Genomic DNA, 15,344 nt, shown 5'->3' with positions numbered 1-15,344 from the left:
AAGGAAAAGCAACTCTAAAAGCTCGACACAGGCTTCTGAGCTGTCCCCTCCCCGCCCAGAATTCCAATCAAGGGCTTGGCATGGAAGCCCTTCTGGAAGCTCTTCATGCCCATCACCACTTCCAGAAGCTTCTGCCTCAGCAGTGTGTATGAGTAGGGCTGGGGCAGGGGCCCCAGGCAGGGAAGGGAGTGGTGGGAAGGTGGGAGACAGTGGCTGGGGAGGAGAACCCAGTGCAGGAAGCTGGAGTGCTGACCTGGCCCTGCTACATGGGGTGTGCGGGTCCCCTTGCAGGACTTGGGGCACTGAGGTCATCAGGAGAACCACAGAGGGCAGAGAGCAGGTGGGCGGCAGACAGTGAGACTCAGTGATGTCATGTTTTCCCCAAATGACTCAATGGTTTGCCCTGGGCTATGAATGGTGAGCTGTATGCTGTAGCCTCCAGTCCTCCCTACCCTCCAGGCCCGCCTGGCATCTCTCCCCGTCTCCACCCTGCCCCAGGGACCCACAGTTGCCACATTCCTGCTCTGCTCCTGGCTGCGGCCCCAGCCCAGGGCTCATCCCTGTGATGCCCCTGCCATGTCTCTCCAATCTTCACTTTGAGGGAAGACTCAAGCGACAGCAGACCTGGGTGTTATTACTGGCTCTGACTCTCCCTGACTGAGTGACTTTAGGCAGGTTACTCAACCTCTCTGAGCCTCAGTTTCCTCATCTGTGAAATGGAGACATTGCTAACAACCTTGCCGGGTTGTAGGGGGCTTGGTGAGAATGACTGTGAAGAATCTGGCACATGGCAGGTGCTTAGTGAATGGAAAGAATGACATTCAAGGGCCTCTATGATCTGACCTCGATTTCCTTTTCTAGCTGCATTAAAACATATACCTATATAATAATAGCTCACCCTTCCTGATGCTCAGTGTGCCAGGCACTGCTCTCAACACTTGTATAGAAATACATTTTATTCCCATATCTTCCCCATGTGGGGGGTACCAGTAGTGAGAAAACTGAGCTCAGAGAAGGTAAGCAACTTGGCCACGGCCACACAGCCAGTAAGTGGGGAGTTGGGGTTCCCGTGAAGGCAGCCCGGCTCTAGAGCCTGTGTGCGTAACCACAACTCCATCCTGCCTGTCTCTCCTCGTGTATCCTATACATTTCAGTTCAGTCCAGCCAGACTCCTCACCAGTCCCTGTCTTCAATCTGAACTTTCCCATCCTCGTGCCTTTGCCCAGCTTCCCTCATGCACTGGAATGCCTGCCTCCTCTAGGAAGGCTTTCCCAAGTCTTCCCTCATGTCCACCTCTGTGGGCTCATCACAGTGGGACTCAAAGGTGGTTACTGGGGCACCCAGCTCTCCTCTCTTCCAGCTTGAAAGTCCCTCCTGTTGGTTTTCGTATTTTTTTTGGTGGAGACGGGGTTTCGATGTGTCGGCCGGGCTGGTCTCCAGCTCCTAACCGCGAGTGATCTGCCAGCCTCGGCCTCCCGAGGTGCCGGGATTGCAGACGGAGTCTCGTTAACTCAGTGCTCAATGGCGCCCAGGCTGGAGTGCAGTGGCGTGAACTCGGCTCGCTACAACCACCTCCCAGCCGCCTGCCTTGGCCTCCCTAAGTGCCGAGATTGCAGCCTCTGCCTGGCAGCCACCCCGTCTGGGAAGTGAGGAGCGTCTCCGCCTGACCGCCCATCGTCTGGGATGTGAGGAGCCCCTCTGCCTGGCTGCCCAGTCTGGAAAGTGAGGAGCGTCTCTGCCCGGCCGCCATCCCATCTAGGAAGTGAGGAGCGCCTCTTCCCGGCCGCCATCACATCTGGGAAGTGAGGAGCGTCTCTGCCCGGCCGCCCATCGTCTGAGATGTGGGGAGCACCTCTGCCCTGCCGCCCCGTCCGGGATGTGAGGAGCGTCTCTGCCCGGCCGCCCCGTCTGAGAAGTGAGGAGACCCTCTGCCTGGCAACCGCCCCGTCTGAGAAGTGAGGAGCCCCTCCGCCCGGCAGCCACCCTGTCTGAGAAGTGAGGAGCGTCCTCCCTCCTCGTCCGGGAGGGAGGTGTGGGGGTCAGCCCCCCGCCCGGCCAGCCGCCCCGTCTGGGAGGTGAGGGGCGCCTCTGCCCGGCCGCCCCTACTGGGAAGTGAGGAGCCCCTCTGCCCGGCCAGCCGCCCCGTCTGGGAGGGAGGTGGGGGGGTCAGCCCCCCGCCTGGCCAGCTGCCCCATCCGGGAGGTGAGGGGCGCCTCTGCCCGGCCGCCCCTACCGGGAAGTGAGGAGCCCCTCTGCCTGGCCAGCCGCCCCGTCCGGGAGGTGAGGGGTGCCTCTGCCCGGCCGCCCCTACTGGGAAGTGAGGAGCCCCTCTGCCCGGCCAGCCACCCCGTCCGGGAGGGAGGTGGGGGGGTCAGCCCCCCGCCCGGCCAGCCGCCCCATCCGGGAGGGAGGTGGGGGGGTCAGCCCCCGCCCGGCCAGCCGCCCCATCCGGGAGGGAGGTGGGGGTATCAGCCCCCCGCCTGGCCAGCCGCCCCGTCCGGGAGGGAGGTAGGGGGATCAGCCCCCCGCCCAGCCAGCCGCCCTGTCCGGGAGGTGGGGGGCGCCTCTGCCCAGCCGCCCCTACTGGGAAGTGAGGAGCCCCTCTGCCCGGCCAGCCACTCTGTCTGGGAGGGAGGTGGGGGGTCAGCCCCCCGCCCGGCCAGCCGCCCCGTCCGGGAGGGAGGTGGGGGGGTTAGCCCCCTGCCTGGCCAGCCGCCCCATCCGGGAGGTGAGGGGCGCCTCTGCCTGGCCGCCCCTACTGGGAAGTGAGGAGCCGCTCTGCCCGGCCAGCCGCCCCGTCCAGGAGGGAGGTGGGGGGGTCAGCCCACCGCCGGGCCAGCCGCCCCGTCGGGGAAGTGAGGGGCGCCTCTGCCCGGCCGCCCCTACTGGGAAGTGAGGAGCCCCTCTGCCCGGCCAGCCGCCCTGTCCGGGAGGGAGGTGGGGGGTCAGCCCCCCGCCCGGCCAGCCGCCCCGTCCGGGAGGGAGGTGGGGGTGGTCAGCCCCCCGCCCGGCCAGCCGCCCCGTCCGGGAGGTGAGGGGCGCTTCTGCCCGGCCGCCCCTACTGGGAAGTGAGGAGCTCCTCTGCCCGGCCACCACCCCATCTGGGAGGTGTACTCAACAGCTCATTGAGAACGGGCCATGAAGACAATGGCGGTTTTGTGGAATAGAAAGGGGGGAAAGGTGGGGAAAAGATTGAGAAATCGGATGGTTGCCGTGTCTGTGTAGAAAGAGGTAGACATGGGAGACTTTTCATTTTGTTCTGTACTAAGAAAAGTTCTTCTGCCTTGGGATCCTGTTGATCTGTGACCTTACCCCCAACCCTATGCTCTCTGAAACATGTACTGTATCCACTCAGGGTTGAATGGATTAAGGGCGGTGCAAGATGTGCTTTGTTAAACAGATGCTTGAAGGCAGCATGTTCGTTAAGAGTCATCACCACTCCCTAATCTCAAGTACCCAGGGACACAAACACTGCGGAAGGCCGCAGGGTCCTCTGCCTAGGAAAACCAGAGAACTTTGTTCACTTGTTTATCTGCTGACCTTCCCTCCACTATTGCCCTGTGACCCTGCCAAATCCCCCTCGGCGAGAAACACCCAAGAATGATCAATAAAAAATAAAAATTAAAAAAAAAAAAAAAAAAGAAAGTCCCTCCTGTTATCCCACCATCTTGCAGTGTCAGCATGAGCATAGGCGTGCAGGACCTGGACAGGTGATGCCCAAGAACCCAGCACTCTGTGCCCCACTACTTTTGCAAGGACAGACAGCTTGAGGGCTGGAGGTGGGGCCACAGAACAGTTCTACCCACCCCTGGGGAGGCAGCCGGCCAGTAGGGCTTCCTTCTCTCTGCTCAGGGAAACGACTCAGCCACGGCAGGCCTCGTTACTTGCAGATGGGAACTGGACCCTGGGGCTGTTGAATGGCTCTCCACTTGCTGGTGGGGTTGAGCAGTGGGCCCAGAGTGCAGCCAGCCACCAGCCCAAAAACGGGCATCCAGGGCAGGCAGGCAGACAAGTGGCAGGACTGGAGGGGCTTCTGGAAGGGTTTCAGGCTCATCCTCAGTATCCCAGCCCAATACCCATGGGGTAATGACCTCAAGAGGCCATGTGCCGGGGTCCCACTCTTCCTGTCTGTCCCTTCCTTGGCCCACGTTAGCCACCCCTCCCGCTCACCACAACTCCTGCCACCCTCCCCAGACTCGAAGCGCTCCCTCACAGAAGCATCCTGGACTGGGCCTGCCCCACTGAGGGCTCTGTGCCACATCAGTCACTCATTCCTTCCATAATCAGGTAGCAGCATTCACTGCTAAGTCGGGGGCTACAAGGATGGACAAGGCAGACAGCTGTCCTGCCCTTGCACATCCCATTGCCTGGTGCAGACCACAGATCACTGAACCAGCAATCATAATACCACGGGCAAAGGGCAGTGAGGGGGACCTGTGGGCAGCCATGGGGAGGGCCACCACCCAGGCTTCCAGGAGAAGGTGGCATCCAAGCCAAGGGGAAAAGGGGGAAGGAGGGAATGTTCTTGGCAGCTGGGAAGGCTACAGAGAGCAAGGTGTGTGTGTCTGGGAAATTAGGACAATTTGGAACGTGGGATACCGAGTCCAGGTGAGGCTGGGGAAGAAATATTTGCTAGAAGGTCACAGGGCCAGACATCACTGGGGGTGGGGTTCCTGTCTTGCTGGAATGGCCACTAGGGAGGCAGAAGTCCCTGATCTGCCAGCTCCCCCTTGCTAACTGAGACCACACTCGCTGCCATCTGCACCCTTCCTGTGACCAGGTCAGGGCACAGAGGAGTGGCATCAGCAGAGCGGGCAAAAGACCCTGAGGCAGGACCCAAAATGCCCTGCCCAGGGCAGCCGGCAGGTACTGGAGTCAGACCTGGAGAAGGCCGAGGCTCACTGGTAGTGCCCGCAATAGGCCATGCAACGCCAACATTGCCAGAGCTTCCCAGTCAGAACGCAATGACATGCACTGGCCACGGTTTGAAAATGAATGCCTGTGTGCCGTTTCTCCTCTCGGTGCAGCCACAACGGGACAGACGCACACACAGGTGGTACTGAGAGCACAGACTCTGGAGTCAGCTGTGGGGCTCGGGCCCGGCTTTGCCCCTCACCAGCTGTGGCACGTCAGCAACTTATCCAGCTGTCTGCCTCTGTCTTCCCATCTGTAAAATGGTGGGAATAACCGGAGCCACCTCTAGAGCTTCTGGTGAGAACTCGGTGAGGACACCTTGTAGGTGCTCAGGGCAGTACTAGGCACACCAGCTGCTCTTACTATTATTGTTTCCTGGGCACGCTACCCCCAGGCACCTACACCAGATGCAAGAGAAGGAAGAAAAGTGAAAGAGAAATAGCATGTCTCGGTAAAAAGAAAGCAAGTGGGTGACCTGCGAGGTCACAGTCAGTTCTTCATCCTCTGGTGGGTGACACTGCTTCGTGACTGGCAGGTTCTAGATTTCTATTCTCAGGGCCTCTTCAGACACATCTGTCCTCAACCCTGCAGGACAGGCCCTCAGCTTCTCTCCGTGTCTCTGACAAGCCCCTGGAAGTCTCCAGAGGAAAGCCAGGTACCTGCAGCCCTGCCCTGTGGCTGGAGTGAAATTCCTTGCTGAAAATCAGTGTAGTCACAGTGCGGGGATGGGGGTGGCCCAGTGTGTTTTCAAAATATTTCCTCAGATAGCACTGTTTGGCTCAGACACGTTAGCACTTTCCAGAATCTTGCAGATGGCGAGACAGCTGGAGAGGAAGGCAGGAGAGGAGGGGGAAGCGGGAAAGGGTAGGGGAGATGCCCAGGGCTAAATCTCAGGTAGCTGTGTGGGCTGGGGCTGGCACAGGCACAGGCGGGCATCGGCGCGACATGTGTGAACAGGAACAGCACACACATGACAGAAAGCTGATCAACCTGCAGACTGGTCTGCAGACGGCTAAGCTGTGAAGCCGTCTTATGAACCAGAACTTTCTTCAGAAGCCCAATATGTAGAATACGAACATGTGGACATGCGGAGTGCAGGACTCACCCCACAACCACCCTCTCCAGAAGCCTGGCAGCAGCAGAACAAAGCAGGAACCAGAACCTTCCAGCAGTGCCCCACTCCCCAAATCCCAGAGGCTTCAGGGCTTGCTGACTCAGCTCAGCACAGCCACAGAGAACGAGAAGGGCCCTCAGCCACTCCCTGGATGCAAGGTGAGGACCCTCCGCTGCCAAGCCCTGGCTCTCCCCCTTCTAACCGGGTGCCTGGTTTTAAAGTTGGTCACTAAGTAAATTGAAGTTATTAAGAGATGGAAAATGTGCTTCCTATCCCACAGACTTAGTCACTCAGAATAGTGCTTGAGTTTCTGGAAATCATTGGTGTGACCTTACACCACCACCCCTGAGCTGATAGGACTCCAGCCCAAAGCAAAGAAACCTGACATTTTTGTCCAGGTAGCCTACAAAGTAAATGAATCTATGAGGGTTTGCTCACAGGTAGGCCCCGCCTTGGAGAGACATAACGGGAAAATTAGCTTTGGTCTATCCACCCTAAAGCAATGTTTAAGAAGCAAAGCTTCTCAGATGCCACAAAATGGAGAAAAGTCTCATCATTCTGCACCATCAAAGTTAAACTCACCAACCAACCAAGACGTCACCGTCTGCCTGCTGGGGAGGGTCCAGGCTTGGGACTGACTCAGAGGGAGCAGGGCTGAGCTGGGACCCCCGGCCGTCTTCTCTCCCATATACATGTTCCTCCTGTGCCCAGCCACCAGCGTCCCTGCAGCACAAGGACTGGCCAGCGGAGGGTGTGTTCCCTGACTTTTGAGGCTCTTAAAGTTAAGGAGGAGGGACTGGGTGGGGAGGGGGCAGGTGTAACCACAGAGGCCAAATAAGAACATCCCGGGCTGGCCTCCGAGGTGGTTGTTTACTTGCGGCATTCAGGAGAGGCTGAACTGGGAACTGGCTTGTTTATTTTCCACACTTTTTCTCCAAATCCTTTTCATAGAGTCCTCTGAAACCTCAGTGATAAATTTCCCAGGGCCCAGGGAAGCCACAGTCCCTCAGCACACAGCCATCTTTGTGAGGAGGTGGCGGGGGGTAAGGGGGGATCAAGAGGAAGGAGGGCAGCTGGAGACAAGAAGTCACTGGTGGTCAGGGGCTCCCGAGGCCCACCCTGCCCTCCAAGCTGGTGGCAGCCCAGTAGCCACAGGCCAGATTTGGGGCAATAGAGACAGAGGGCTGAAGCGTGTCCACCGGCAAGCACAGAACAAACTGTCCAGGCCTGCCAGGGGCCACCCCACACCCCGCTGTGGAGTCCACGCGCTCAGGGTAGGACCAGCAGCATTCTGTCATCTCTTTAGGCCTTAGAGAAGAAAAGGTGGCAAATATCATTTCTGGTTAACGAATGAAAAGGAGAAGTGTCTCCTCTCCTGAGGCATAACCTCACGAAAGCCAGAGACTCTCTGAGTGTTCCTTCGCAGCAAAGACCCTCTCTGTGCCGCCACTCTAGGAGTTCCCAGCAGAAGCATTCACGGCCCCTCCTGGGGCTTCACCCAGCATCTGACTACATTTCCAAGAACTTCCCATGCCTCAGGCACTGGGATGGAACCAGGGGTACAAAGATGGACAGCCCCGGCCCCTGCAGTGGGGTGGCTTCTCCCCACACCCAGTCCCCCAACTTCCGTCCTGGTCAGTGTGTCCCCTCTGCAGTGGAGGGGGAGAGGGCTCCAGTTTCTTTGCAGCTCAGCACTAGGAAGGCTCTAAGAACTCACCCAGGTGGGCTTCCTGTGGAAGGTGGCCAGGGACCAGCTGGGCAGTGCTCATCCAATGCTCTTTGCGTCCTTTGAAGGGCGCCAGCCTTTCCCGTTCTACGGACATCTGTACTGGGGGCTCTCAGGGCAGAGATGAGGGTGGGTGGAGCAGTGAGGACCCTGCCCCAGCAGGGATAACCACTCTCAGCCCTTGGGGCCGGGGATAGAAAATACCACCCTGACTGAAAACGTGGCTGTCCCAGGCCTTTGCAGATCCCTGGCTTCATGACCTTGGGCATCCACTGCACCTCTCTGAGCCTCATGTCCTCATCTGTAAAGTGGGGCCAACAGATAATTGCTGTCTCCCTGTGGGGCGTGGGTGCAAAAGCAAGAGCTGGGGACCAGATGAGCGTGTGGTTATCACCTCCCCTGGCTGCTCCGGCTCTGCCCCATTCTTCTCTCCTGTGGACCAGGTGCTGCTGAGGAGTCCAGCTCTCCAGAGCACGTGGTGGGGGTGGGAAGGACAGCTGTGACATGGCCCCTTATGTTCGCCAGGTAAATGACAATAGGAGGTGTCAGGTGAAGGCTGATTTCCCCAGGTAATAGATTACCCTGGAGAGGACCAAAAAGGGGAAAAAAATACAGTAACCCATTTGAGGATGTTTGGTCTACCTGGCAATTTCTTCCCTATTCACGGTATGGTCACAAGAGGCAGCTTTGTCCCAACTTCTCAGATAAGCAGTGAGTCATGTCTCACTGGAATTACTGCAACATCTCCCTGTGTGCCCCCCCAAAATCTCCACAGTTTTCTGACTCCAGAGCCACACAGAAGGCTCCAGCAGCCTGGTACCACCCAGCCTTTGATTCCCACAGCCTAAGGTATATCCAGGCTCGGCAGAGTGTGTGGAAAAAGAAGAATGCAAGCAGAGGCCCTGGGACCATGTTAGTAAGAAGCATCAGGGCTGTTTCCCTGTTGCCATGGAGAACCAATAAGGACCTTGCAGACAGCCTGGCATGGTGGAGACAGGGTGGGTTCTGGAGTTAGACAATCTAGGTTCAAATACTGGCTTTGCAATTGCAGCAAAAACAAAAATTGACAAATGGGACCTAATTAAACTAAAGAGCTTCTGCACAGCAAAAGAAACTATCAACAGAGTAAACAGACAACCTACAGAACAGGAGAAAATATTTGCAAACTATGCATCCGACAAAAGTCTAATATCCAGAATCTATAAGGAACTTGAACAGGTTAACAAGCAAAAAACAACCCCATTAAAAAGTGGGCAAAGGACACAAACAGATACTGTTCAAAAGAAGACATACATGTGTCCAACAAACATATGAAAAAACGGTCAACATCACTAATCATTAGAAAAATGCAAATCAAAACCACAATGAGATACCATCTCATACCAGTCAGAATAGCTATTATTAAAAAGTCAAACATTAACAGATGCTGGCCAGGTTGTGGAGAAAAGGGAGTGCTGGCCGAGCGAGGCGGCTCATGCCTGTAATCCCAGCATTTTGCGGGGCTGAGGTGAGCAGATCACGAGGTCAGGAGATCGAGACCATTCTGGCCAACATGGTGAAACCTCGTCTCTACTAAAATACAAAAAAAAAAAAAAAAAATTAGCCGCGCATGGTGGTGCACGCCTATCAGGGGGCTGAGGCAGGGGAATCGCTTGAACCTGGGAGGTGGAAGTTGCAGTGAGCCAAGATCGTACCACTGTACTCCAGCCTGGTGACAGAGCAAGACTCCATCCCACCACCCCCACCAAAAACAAAAAACAAAAACAGAGTGCTTATACACTGCTGATGGGTATGTAAATTAGTTCAGCCATTGTGGAAAGCAGTTTGGAGATTTCTCAAAGAACTCAAAGTAGGATTACCATTCTACCAAGCAATCCCATTATTGGGTACATACCCAAAATAATATAAATTGTTCTACCATAAAGATACATGCACACGTATGTTTATCATAGCACTAGTCACAATAGCAAAAACATGAAATCAACCTAAATGCCCATCAACGGTAGACCAGATAAAGAAATGTGGTACATATATACCATGAAATACTATGTAGCCATAAAAGAGAATGAGATCATGTCCTTTGCAGCAACATGGATGGAGTTAGAGGCTATTATCCTAAGCAAACTAACACAGGAACAGAAAATCAAATGCCCTATGTTCTCACTTAGAAGTGGGAGCTAAACATTGAGTACATCTGAACACAAAGAAGGGAACAACAGACACCAGGGCCTACTTGAGGGTGGAGACAGTGGGGAGGGTGAGGATCAAAAACCACCCATCTCGGGCCTGTGCAGTGTGTCAGACCTGTAATCCCAGCACTTTGGGAGGTGGAGGCAGGCAGATCGCTAGAGCTCCAGAGTTTGAGACCAGCCTGGGCAACATGGTAAAACCCTGTCTCTACAAAAAATACAAAAAAATTAGTCAGGCATGGTGGTGCCAGCTACTTGGGAGGCTGGGGCAGGAGGATCACCTGAGTCCAGGAGGTCGAGGCTATGGTGAGTGGCAGTGATCGTGCCACTGCACTCCTGCCTGAGCAATAGAGACCCTGTCTCAAAACAAACCCAACAACTACCTATTGGGTACTATGCTTACTACCTGGATGATGAAATAATCTGTACACCAAACCCCCATGGCATACAATTTATCTATGTAACAAACCTGTATATGTACCTCTGAACCTAACATAAAGTTAAAAAAAACCAAATACACAAACACTGGCTTTGTCTCTCACTACCTGTGTGACATTGAAAAAGTTACTTAACTTTTCTGGTCCTCAGTTTCCTAATCTGCAAAATGGAGATGAAATGCTAACCTCATAGGGATATAATGATTTAATTAGAAAATGTATACAGAACTCTCGATTCACAGAGGGCATAATGAAGGCGGAAAGGTGATATAGGGAAGGAACTGGCTGCAGGGTTCCACCTGAAATTGGGGGTGCCCAAGCCCAGATCACCTCCTCTTTCATCTGAGGCCAGTCCTTGGTCTGGCCCACATGCCTTGCTAATTTCAGCATTTAGAAGTTTGAAATGCACACTGAACCTAGTCAGAGCTCTTCACAAGGGGGCAGGGGTGGGGAATGACACATTTCTTTTGGATGACATGCCCAGGCCACCCCCACATCTTTGTGCACTCTCAATCCCAAGACTGCTGGCAATCCAGTTCCAGGAACACGAATGTTTCTGCTCCTCTGGGAAACTCACGCAAGCTGGCACAGGAGAACCCACAGCAATACTCAGTACAGGGACTGTGACCACTGCTCTACCTGCTGCCACCACAGAGCCAAGCCACTGCTGCAGAACACAGCTCCTAGACCCTTCATGAGACCCATCTCCAGCCAGGCCATCAGGAGCCAGAAAGAAAAACGGCTGCCCCCAAATTCTACATGTTCCCATGTTCCTCCTACCCCCAGCACATGCCCAGCAGCACGGCCCATCTCTTTCTCCACTTACCCACCCCTCTTCCCCTGCAGCCAGGAGATGGGAGGGTTGATGGAACCAACCCCTCTCTCTGCTGCAGATCTAAAGTTATTCTTCAGTTGAGACCCCACAGAATCTGCCAAACAGCCTGCCATCTACCAAAACCCACATCAACCCCATCTTAGCCAGATACAGAAATGAAGCTTTTCCTGCTGCCCTCTTAGAGGGGCAGAGGCCAATGATGAGCTCCAGTCTCCCAAGGCCAGCCCACGGGACACAGTGGAACACACAGTGCCTGGGCCACTGGCCCAAGCAGATCAGGCAGGGCTCCTAGGAGCTACTTAGGCCCCCTTCTCTGCTGGAAAATCAATTTCAACCCAGCAGAGGCCCACTGGCCTTGCCTCACAGTGAGTCCATAATGAATGATAATTACCGGTGTCATTATTCATCAAGCAAGTACTGACTGAGTGCCCACTGTGTCAGGCACTATGCTAGGCCCAGGACAATCCCCCGTACATCCTGGGGCCCAGCAACACCACGCATCAGAAACCAAACACAACTTCAGGTGCAAGGAAAATAATTAAGGCGTCAGGCCTGCCTTGGTTTCTCCCTAACCTTTTAGGCTTAAATCCCCCCACCTCCCCTTACCCCGTCCACACCCAGGACTGGAATCTGCTCACCCGGTTCCCTTGGAAGTCCCTGGAGGAAGCACATCCGCTGGGGGGAAGGGTCCCTGCTTCCCTGGAAGACTGTCACGGCCACTACCCTTCTGTCTAGCGCAGCAACGGCCTGCCAGCCTCTTCCACTCTGCTCACAGACCCTGGCACGCCGGCTCTGAGTTTATGAATCACTCCCTCCTCTCTCCGGGCCTCGCCTCCGGAAGGGCTTCGCACACTCAGACACATCACCCAGACACCGAGTTTCCACACCAAATTCGCTCCTGCAGAACTCCGAGAACCGACTGCAACGTCTGCTCCCCTTGGTCTCGGGGTTCTGGCCACAAGTTTTCAAAACCCAGGCAGCCTCTCTCCTGCCCGCTGCGCTTTGGGGGCTCCCTCTCCTTGGGGGCTGCGGGGGCAGCAGACAAAGGCCGTGGATGTGACGGAGGGGTGTGAGGACGTGCCTGCTGTAGAGGCCAAATCCCCCGCGCTCCCAGGAATGTGCATTTCGGTGTGTGGCATGTGCCTGGCCGGTGTGGGTGTGCGCAGATCAGCCTGCGCCGTGTGCGGGGTATGAGTGGCGATGAGCTGTGTGTACCTGGCAGGTGTGATCCGGTTGCAGCGGGTTGTGGGTGCCTGCCTGGGCTTTTCCCCGAGCTGGGAACTCCACCTCCCACCCTCCGCTTCGCCCCCTTCTCCCTCCAAAGTTTGGCGCGCGCGCCTGGACGCGGAAGGCGGGGGGCTCCCGGCTGGGCGGCCTCCCCCGGGCTGGGCGGCGGTTCCAGGACGCAGGCGCCCCACTTACCCCGGCCGCCGAGACTCCACCGGCGGCCCCGACCCTCCGCGGCTGGGGTCCGGCGCGGGCAGCATCCGCTCGCAACTTCGCTTTCCTCCTGGAAGATCCCGGCAGAAGCGGTTCCGCGGCCCCGGCGCCCGCGCGGCCCGAGCTGTGCGTCTTCTCCGGGGCGGGCCGGAGGGATGGAGGCGCTGCCGGGCCGGTCGGCACGCTGGAAGGGAAGCGGCGCCAGGCGGGCGCCGTCCTGCGCAGCGAGCCTGCGAGAGGTCCTGCCTGGCGCCCTCCCCGCTCAGGCCCGAGCCGGCTAGCGGCGGCGGATTCCTGAACCGCGTCCAAGGCGTCCGGGAGCCCTTCTCCTCCTCCTCCTCCTCTTCCTCACCCCACCCAGCTCCCACCCCTGCGCGCCCGGCAACTTGGGAACCGTTGGCGAAGTTGGCGCTGCTCGGGCCGCGAGCCGGCCGGGCCTCTGGGGGAGGAAGGGGAGGAGAAGGAGGAGCTGGCGGGAGAGGAGAGGAGGGGAGAGAGGGGAGCCGCCCCCGGGGAGCCGCTGTCTCCAGGACCCCTCTGCGGGCCTTTGTTCCGGGCGCTGCCCCTCGGCCCTCCAGTCCCCGGGGACTCGCTTGGGGCCGCTCGGGTATCCACGCTCTCCTGGCGAGGCTGGTGGGTGGAGGCTGCTTGGAGAACCCCCTTGGCTTCTCCGTGCCGGAGCGCCCGGGGCCGTTACGGCCGCCCCCTCCCCCGACCTTTGCCAGGGAGACCCTCTGGCTGCACGGGTTCCCCATCATCTCTGCCCGGAGAGGATCTTCCTGCTCCCCCCTGGGGCAGGTGGGCTGGAGGACGGTTTTCCTGGTTCCAAAGAACAGAGCACCGTCTCCCTGGGCGGCAGCAGGTCCCACATCCGCCCTCCTGCACTTTCCTGCGCCGCCAGCCAGTCCAAGGCTCCCCTAATTCAAGAACTGGGAAACGGGAGGGACAGAGGGTCTTTCCGGCCCGCCAGGGCTGCCTGGCATTATCTTCGGACCCTCCCAGGCAGCTGGGTCTCCGGCCGGGCTGCTAGGCAAGTGGGGTCCCAGTCGCCTCCCGTGCATGGCGTGGTCGGCTGGGCAGCACCGGCTGCGGGGTGCAAAGGCCAGCTTCTCGAGGGATGAGGTAAAGGGCTCAGAACTGGAACACAAACCGAACCTCCCTGTTCCTTTCCGAATCCTGGTGATGGCCCTGTCCCTGAGAAGGCGAGAACGTCTTGGATTCCACTTGCTGGGCATTCCTCCTGGGACTTCCAGTACTTAACGTCATGAGCTAATTCAGGCCTAAGACAGCACTCCTGACATTTAATGGGATAGTATGGGGTTTAGACAATAAGTTATTTCCTGTACAGGAGAAGTAGGAAAATCCAAAAAAGCTAAAACCTGATTATCTACACTTGGCCTCCCTCTGCCATTCTCAGCATTTACAGATGGACAGCAAATAGAGAACCAGATAGAACTAATCCTGACCCTGTTAGGGACAAGCTGCCCCAGGAACCCCCCGCCCCACACACAATGCAGCTGACCCTTACCCTGAATACTCTGAAGCTGCATTCCTGGACCCTTATCTAGGTGCTACAGCAAGGTCACCAGACTTGCTTACAGCCCAACAGGCAGCATGGGGAAGGTCACGAGAAATGTGGATAAACCTAAGTTACACCCTCTTGCAAATTCCTATATTGTAAGCGGTCACGAGATGATATGTGGTAAAGTTAACCGACAACCCCAGGATCTCTCTCCCCCATATGAACCCCTCATTTTGTAAGCTCCAGGGCTGCCTCCTCTGACTGTGGTGGAGCAGCCCGGCAGGATAAACTTACTCGCCTAACTTTGGGTCTCTCTCTTGTCCTTTCTCTCAGCTAACATTACATTTTGGTGCCGAAACCCAGGAAGGGGACAGGCTCTGGCTGGGTGTCCTTAGAGGTGTCTCTTTCTCTCTCCCTCTCCCCCCTCCCTTCTCTCTCTCCTATCACCCCTCACCCAAGGGCCTTGTCCAGAATGGAGGAGACCTGAAGGACACCTGACTCGGTGGCTGCCTCTATTCCAGACAAGGCCTGCAGGACAGGGGACACCCTCTCTCGCCATCCTTGTCATCTGCAGTCTCTTCTTCCTCTACCCCCCACCCTCCATTCACTATGGGAGCCTCTCAGTCTACCCATCCCAAGACCACCCGCCTTGGCTGTCTCCTCTGCAATCTCAAGGCTCTCAGCCTCCATTCAGAGGTCCGTTCTAAGAGGCTTATCTTTTACTGCAATACCACTTGGCCTCAATACCAATTGGACAATGGCTCCCAATGGCCTGAAAATGGCACTTTTGATTTCAATATACTTAGAGACTTAGACGACTTTTGCCATCGCAATGGGAAATGGTCTGAGATTCCTTATGTTCAGGCTTTCTTCACTCTCCGTGACCGCCCTTCCCTCTGCCAGTACTGCTCCACTTTCCAAATCCTACTCACCAGACTTGTCTCCCACCACCCCCGCAACAGCCCCAGCCGACAACTCCTCTTTCTTTGACCCCGCCAATTTTGCCCCTCCCTGACAGCATCTTGATCCTCCACCAGAGCATCATGATTCTTCACGGTATGTCCCTGCTCTGGCTCTACCCATCTGTCCCCCTCTCTCCAACCACCCCGCTTCTGACTCTGAGTCCTCTCCATCTCCACCCCTCACCCGCTCTTGGGCCCAACATAC

General features: G+C 56.7%; 1 protein-coding gene across 3 annotated transcripts in view; it reads right to left on the bottom strand.

Annotated features, from left to right (window-relative positions):
• The window catches only part of CHST3 (carbohydrate sulfotransferase 3), a 51,769-nt gene extending 38,455 nt beyond the window's left edge, over positions 1 to 13,314 (bottom strand). The window contains exon 1 of one of the 3 annotated variants that reach the window (XM_009458656.5): positions 12,638 to 13,314. The gene's annotated coding sequence lies outside the window, so the exon portion shown is untranslated. Of the gene's footprint in view, positions 1 to 6,610; positions 6,784 to 11,853; positions 12,015 to 12,637 lie in introns of those variants that run through there. The other 2 variants (XM_009458657.5, XM_521690.9) reach the window with 2 other exon arrangements.
• Positions 13,315 to 15,344: the final 2,030 nt, after the last annotated feature.

This window comes from Pan troglodytes, chromosome 8 (assembly GCF_028858775.2).
Source record: "Pan troglodytes isolate AG18354 chromosome 8, NHGRI_mPanTro3-v2.0_pri, whole genome shotgun sequence".
NCBI lineage: Eukaryota > Metazoa > Chordata > Mammalia > Primates > Hominidae > Pan > Pan troglodytes.
This window is presented reverse-complemented; position numbering and strand designations above follow the sequence as displayed.